This window comes from Apium graveolens, chromosome 10 (assembly GCF_009905375.1).
Source record: "Apium graveolens cultivar Ventura chromosome 10, ASM990537v1, whole genome shotgun sequence".
NCBI classification, from domain to species: Eukaryota; Viridiplantae; Streptophyta; class Magnoliopsida; order Apiales; family Apiaceae; genus Apium; species Apium graveolens.
Window position 1 is genome coordinate 106,781,003 of NC_133656.1, and position 7,337 is coordinate 106,788,339.

The following is a 7,337-nucleotide window of genomic DNA, read 5'->3' on the forward strand; positions in this document are numbered from 1 at the left end:
ATCCACCCCTTCTCTGCAATCATGGGCAACAACTCACCATCCCTCCCTGATGGTAAAAACCCCCTCTCCTTCAGAATCGACTTCCCCAACAGCCTAGTGTACTCCTCCTCCGCAGCTCTGTCAGTTAACCGAGGCCTTGCAGCAGTACCCCTTGATGAATCAGCAGGAGGAACTGTGCTGCTGCTGTCAATAGTGCGTGCTCTCTTGGGTGCCATTGATTTGTGAATAAAAGTGTGTAAGAACTGATTTTTGATGTTTATGAGAGGGTTTAAGTGTAGGAAGTTTGTGGGAGATATGTAGGATAGGTGTATGTATATATAGTGTGTGGAGTAGGTTAAATTAGATTAGGAGTGGGGTTGAGGGATAAAATCATGGGGTAATGGGAAAAGAATTCGTGGGTTTATGGGCTGTGATGGGTTTTTGTGTTTTTGTTTATTTTTTTTTTTTTCTGAACTGTAAAAAATTTTCTGGAACTCGACCCTGCGCGGCCGCTCAGCATTTCTGCGCGGGCGCGCAGCAAGCTGCGCGGCCGCTCAGCTTAGCTGCGCGGGCGCGCAGAGGGTCTCTGGAAAAAAAAATTTTCAGCCCCTTTTTTCTGATTTTTTTGTGTTTTTGGATAGGTTATTAACTTCTAAGGGATCCTGTAACAACAATTCATGGGTTGCCTCCCACGCAATGCTTTCTTTTTCGTCATTAGCTTGACGTTCCGTACCTTTCTCAAGTAGTCAACAAAATGGCACTAACCACCTCTCGGTTTGCCATGTCCCCATAGTAGTGCTTCAACCGCTGACCGTTAACCTTGAATGCTTGGTCCGAATCATTCTCAAAAATTTCCACCGCTCCATGTGGAAACACAGTTTTGACAATAAAAGGTCCAGACCACCTTGATTTCAACTTCCCAGGAAAAAGTCGGAGCTGAGAGTTGAATAACAGAACTTGTTGCCCTGGCACAAATAACTTAGGATGTAGCTTCCTATCGTGCCACCTCTTCACCTTTTCCTTATACATTTTGTTATTCTCGTACGCTTGAAGTCGAAATTCATCAAGTTCATTAAGCTGAAGCATTCTTTTCTTACCAGCTGCATCTAAATCCAGGTTCAATTTCTTCAATGCCCAGTAGGCCTTATGCTCAAGCTCCGCCGGTAGATGACATCCCTTACCGTACACCAACTGAAACGGTGACATCCCAAGTGGAGTTTTGTATGCTGTTCTGTAAGCCCAAACAGCTTCATCGAGCTTTAAAGACCAATCCTTCCTTGACGGACAAACAACCTTCTCTAGAATCCGCTTTATCTCTCTGTTAGACAATTCCGCTTGACCATTTGTTTGCGGATGATAGGCAGTAGCTACTCGATGATTCACATTATAACGCTGCATCATAGAAGTGAACTTACGGTTGCAAAAATGCGATCCTTCATCACTTATGATTACCCGAGGCGTTCCAAACCTTGTGAAAATTTGCTTATGAAGAAAATTTAGTACTACCTTTGCATCATTTGTCGGTAAAGCTTTAACTTCGACCCATTTTGAGACATAATCGACTGCCAGCAAGATGTACTGATTATTGCAAGATGAGATAAAAGGCCCCATGAAATCTATTCCCCATACATCAAAGACCTCGACTTCAAGCATCACATTTAATGGCATCTCATCCTTCCTTGACAAATTTCCCACTCTTTGGCAACGATCACACCTTAAAACAAACTGATGAGCATCCTTGAACAAAGTAGGCCAGAAAAAACCTGCTTGCAGAATACGAGCTGCCGTCTTCTCACCTCCATAGTGTCCACCATAAACCGTGGAATGGCAGTCTCGTAATATCCCCTCCATCTCACAGAACGGGATACATCTCCTGATGATCTGATCAGCTCCCTGTCTAAACAAATATGGTTCATCCCACATATACCACTTCACCTCATGCAGAAACTTCTTCTTTTGAGCGGATGTCAAATTAAGCGGCATTATATTGCTGACAAGATAGTTTACAATATCTGCAAACCATGGTTCTTTCTCCTGAATTGCAAACAACTGCTCATCCGGAAAAGATTCATTGATTAACGTCCTATCTTGTGAAGTAGAATCGGGATTCTCCAACCTAGAGAGATGGTCAACTACTTGATTCTCGGTACCTTTTCTATCTTTGATCTCTAACTCAAATTCCTGAAGTAAAAGCACCCAACGAATGAGTCTCGGCTTCGAATCCTTCTTAGAAACCAGATAGCGAATAGCTGCATGATCAGTGAATACTGTTACTTTCGTACCAAGCAGATAAGATCGAAATTTCTCAAAGCCAAAGACTATAGCCAAAAGCTCCTTCTCAGTAGTGGTGTAGTTAAATTGGGCCCCATTTAAAGTCTTACTCGCATAGTAGACCACATGGAAGAGATTTTTCTTGCGCTGTCCCAGAACTGCACCTACCGCATAGTCACTCGCATCACACATCATCTCAAACGGTTCTGTCCAATCTGGTGCTGTAATAACTGGTGCCGTGATCAAACTCTCCTTGAGAGTCTCGAATGCTGCCAAACATTCATCATCAAATTTGAAAGGCACATCTTTCTCAAGTAAATTGCACAACGACTTAGATATCTTTGAAAAGTCCTTGATGAATCGCCGATAAAAACCCGCATGACCGAGAAAACTACGGATTCCTTTCACCGAATTAGGTGGGGGAAGATTTTCAATGACTCCCACCTTGGCCTTGTCCACCTCCAGACCTTTGCTAGAGACCTTATGCCCAAGGATAATGCCTTCACGCACCATAAAATGACATTTCTCCCAATTAAGCACCAAATTAGTTTCCACGCATCTTTTGAGTACGGCGCACAGATTATTCAAACATTCATCATATGAGTGTCCAAAGACGGAGAAGTCATCCATGAACACTTCGACGTTATTTCCAATCATGTCAGAGAATATAGCCATCATACATCTCTGAAAGGTGGCCGGGGCGCCACATAACCCAAACGAAACTCTACGAAAAGCAAATGTGCCAAATGGACAAGTGAAGGTAGTCTTTTCCTGATCCTCTGGTGTAATACAAATCTGATTATACCCGGAATAACCATCCAGAAGACAAAAATACTCATGTCCCGCCAATCTGTCAAGCATTTGATCAATGAATGGGAGAGGGAAGTGATCCTTCCTTGTGGCTTTGTTTAATTTTCTATAATCCATGCATACTCTCCATCCTGTAACTGTTCGAGTAGGGATGAGCTCATTCTTTTCATTTGCGACCATAGTGATACCTCCTTTCTTAGGTACACATTGCACGGGGCTCACCCACGAGCTGTCAGAAATAGGATAAATGATGCCTGCATCTAGCCATTTCAGAATTTCTTTCTTCACCACCTCCTTCATGATCGGGTTCAGTCTTCGCTGCTGTTCCACAGTTGGCTTACTACCTTCCTCTAACAGAATTTTATGCATACAATATGAAGGACTTATCCCCTTGATGTCTGCTATGGTCCATCCTATAGCCGATTTGAATTCTCTCAAAATCCTTAAGAGCTTGTCTTCCTCACTACCTGAAAGGTCAGCTGAAATAATAACAGGTAACGTAGATGAATCACCTAAAAAAGCATACCTCGAGTGTTCAGGTAATGGTTTGAGCTCCAAGGTAGGTGCTTCCTCTATTGATGGTTTGAGCTTCCCTTCAGCATTCTTAAGGTCAGAAGTACCAAGAGATTCAAATGGTATGTCGAGCTTTCGCTTCCATGGAGAAGCGTTCAGATATTGTAATTGCTCGTTGCTATCTTCATCATCGCTGTCAAAATCCCCCACTAAGGCCTTTTCCAATGCATCAGACATTAGCATGTGATCGAGTTCCGAAGTAACTGCGGAATCAATCACATCCACTTTTAAACACTCCTCATCTTCTGTAGGGAATTTCATTTCCTTGAATACGTTGAAGGTCACATCCTGATCTTGGACCCGCATAGTAAGTTCCCCTTTTTGCACATCTATCAAGGTACGGCCAGTAGCCAAGAAAGGCCTCCCCAAGATTATGGGAATCTTCTTATCTTCCTCAAAATCCAGAATGACAAAATTTGCAGGAAAGAAGAGCTTATCCACCTTGACGAGCACATCCTCAACTATGCCCCTTGGGTAAGTAATGGAACGGTCCGCCAATTGTAGCGACATGTATGTGGGTTTTGGATCAGGCAGATCCAGCTTTTTAAAGATCGACAAGGGCATCAGATTAATGCTTGCTCCCAAATCACAAAGGCACTTGTCAAAAGTTAGATTGCCAATGGTGCAAGGAATGGTGAAGCTTCCTGGATCTTTCAGTTTTGGTGGTAACTTTTGCTGCAGAACAGCGCTGCATTCTTCCGTGAGAGCAACGGTTTCAAGGTCATCCAGTTTCACCTTCCTTGAAAGAATAGTCTTCATAAACTTCGCATAACTAGGCATTTGTTCCAGAGCCTCAGCGAAAGGTATATTGATGTGAAGTTTCTTGAACATCTCCAGAAACTTCCCGAACTGTCTATCCAGCTTTTGTTGCTGCAATCTCTTAGGAAAAGGTGGTGGAGGATAGAGCTGTTTCTCCCCTGTATTAGCCTCAGGTAGAGTGTGTTCAACAGTAGTCTTCCTTGGTTCCGCCACTTTCTCCTTTTGCTTAGATTTTTCATCTCTAACTTCAGCTTCGACTTCTTTTGCCTTTTCAGCATCAGCTACTTTTCCAGACCTTAAGGTAATAGCATTGACTTGCTCTTTAGCTTCCTTCCTGCCTGGTACTTCCGTGTCACTGGGAAGAGTGCCAGGTTGACGATTGAGCACTGTATTGGCTAATTGACCGATTTGATTTTCCAAGGTCTTGATAGAAACCGCCTGACTCTTGCACAACAGCTTAAGTTCCTCAAAATCAGCACTAGTAGGTGCAGCTGCACTTCCCTATTGAGGATATGATTACCTTGTAGCATACTGCTGTGATTGCTGGAATCCAGGTGGGTTAAACTGTTTACTCACTCCTTGCTGATATGGTGGCTGAATAGCATTCTGATTATTCCCCCAGCTGAAATTTGGATGATTTCTGTTGTTAGGATGATTGGTTGCTGGCACAGGCTGCTGTTGTCGCTGATAATTATTCACATACTGAACAGATTCATTGACAAGAGAACACTGATCCGTAGCATGAGAACCTGCACAAAGCTCACAAACCATAGCTATTTGATTAACTCCATACGTAGCCAAAGAATCAACCTTCATTGATAGTGCTTGGAGCTGGGCTGCAATAGCGGTGGCTGCATCAACTTCCAGAATACCTGCTACCTTGCCTGATGTCATCCTCTGAGTTGGGTTTTGATGCTCATTTGCAGCCATCGTCTCGATAAGATTATACGCCTCAGTATAGCTTTTAGCCCATAAGGCGCCTCCAGCTGCTGCATCGAGCATGGGCCGAGATTGGGCCCCCAAACCATTATAAAAACCAGTGATTACCATCCAATCCGGCATTCCATGATGTGGACATTTTCTCAACATTTCCTTGTAGCGTTCCCAAGCCTCGCACATAGATTCTGTAGGTTGCTGCGCAAACTGAGTAAGAGCACTCCTCATAGCAGCAGTCTTTGCCATTGGATAAAACTTTACCAGAAACTTTTGCGCAAGATCTTGCCACGTAGTGATGGACCCAGCTGGTTCAGAATGTAACCAGTCTTTAGCCTTATCCCTCAGTGAGAATGGGAAAAGCCTCAACTTGATAGCCTCATTAGTCACGCCATTATACTTAAAAGTGCTGCAGATCTCGACAAAATTCCTTATGTGCATGTTGGGGTCTTCAGTTGCCGCTCCTCCAAAAGAAACAGAATTCTGCACCATCTGAATAGTGCCCGGCTTGATTTCAAAGGTGTTAGCTTGAATAGCCGGATGAAGGATGCTTGACTGAATGTCATCAATTTTAGGCCGAGAAAAATTCATAAGAGCTGGATCAGCTTGAACAATACGATCTCCCATGTTTACTGGTTCTTTCTGCTCAGTTCCTGAATCCGAATCCTCAAAATCTAACTTCTCCGGAGTATCAAGAACTTCGTCTTTCTCCTCAGCTGTATCTAAGGTCCTCTTGCGAGCACGAGAACGAGTTTGCATAAAAGCTTGCTAAAGTACCTGAAACACAACCGAAAAGAGTAATTAACTACTACGTCCTAATCACTGAGTCCTAATGACCAATGATGGTAAGTACATAAACTAAACAAATACGCTGAGTCCCCGGCAGCGGCGCCAAAAACTTGTTAGGTCGAAATCACGCACTAATATTCACGCAAGTATACGCGTTCGTAAGTAATATAGAATACTTTCTAGTTCGTTCCCTCAGAGACTCAGACTAAGTTATTGTCTAATTAAACTCACTCACCAATGTATGATTACTTCTCAATGTTAAGATAACACTTAAAATTGTTGATTAAATATTAACTATAATTAACTACTTAATTAACCACTTAACTAACACTTCAATTTATCAATAATAAAACACTCATGAGATCACAACTTCATTATTACTTCCTTCTATAGCCATTGTTATTACCTTTAGCATGTGACAGTGATGATATTAATCGAATAACACGAAACTGATAAAAGCCAACTTTCATTGTACTAATACCATTCTACCAAGCATCCACAATTAAGATAGAAGTTGAATAGTCATCAATTATGTTGAGTTCCTATATGTCTACAGAAATTGACAACACAACGATTTAAGCACAAGTTATTCCTTTTGATTACATAAGGCAAATAAAACTGTTAGAGTTACCCACTAATCATGCACAACGTACATGAACCTATGCTAGCATGGCAAGTTCTAAATCTCAAGATCCACCGTCGCTTCACAAGAGATTAATACCCTATCTTATATGTTCGTGACGCACATAAGACGAATACGCACAACCAATACTAGATATCATGCAATCATCACACACTAAAGTATTAAACAATTAACTAAAGAATTTCATAATAAATCCGTTGCAACCCCATGATCACGATTAGCCCATAATAGAACTTATCGCCATCATGGGTTCATATGAAATCATGATAAACGACACAAGAAAATAATAACTAAACTAATTATATTAAAACAGAGTACGTCACAAGAGTAAATAAGTCAAAGCAAGAAAACTAGCATCCAACGTTACAACGAAACAAGAATCACAAGAATATATGCTTCCTCTTCGTTGCGGTGTGCTAAATCGGTCTTCTTCCTTATCTCCTTCGCTTCTTGTGCAAAACACAATCTAAAACATAATCTCTTTCATCTTCTCTATGAAAACGTCTCAAATCTACTTATATAATAGTCCCATAAAACTCAGATTACATAGAAGTTGGAAGCCAAACAGAAGTAGAAGTCT

At 41.9% G+C, this 7,337-nt stretch overlaps 1 non-coding gene across 1 annotated transcript; it reads left to right on the top strand.

Annotated features, from left to right (window-relative positions):
- The first annotated feature begins 5,452 nt into the window (after positions 1-5,452).
- LOC141694152 (small nucleolar RNA R71) lies at positions 5,453-5,559 on the top strand. The gene has a single exon (XR_012563479.1). It is a non-coding gene; the product is annotated as a small nucleolar RNA R71 (small nucleolar RNA).
- Positions 5,560-7,337: the final 1,778 nt, after the last annotated feature.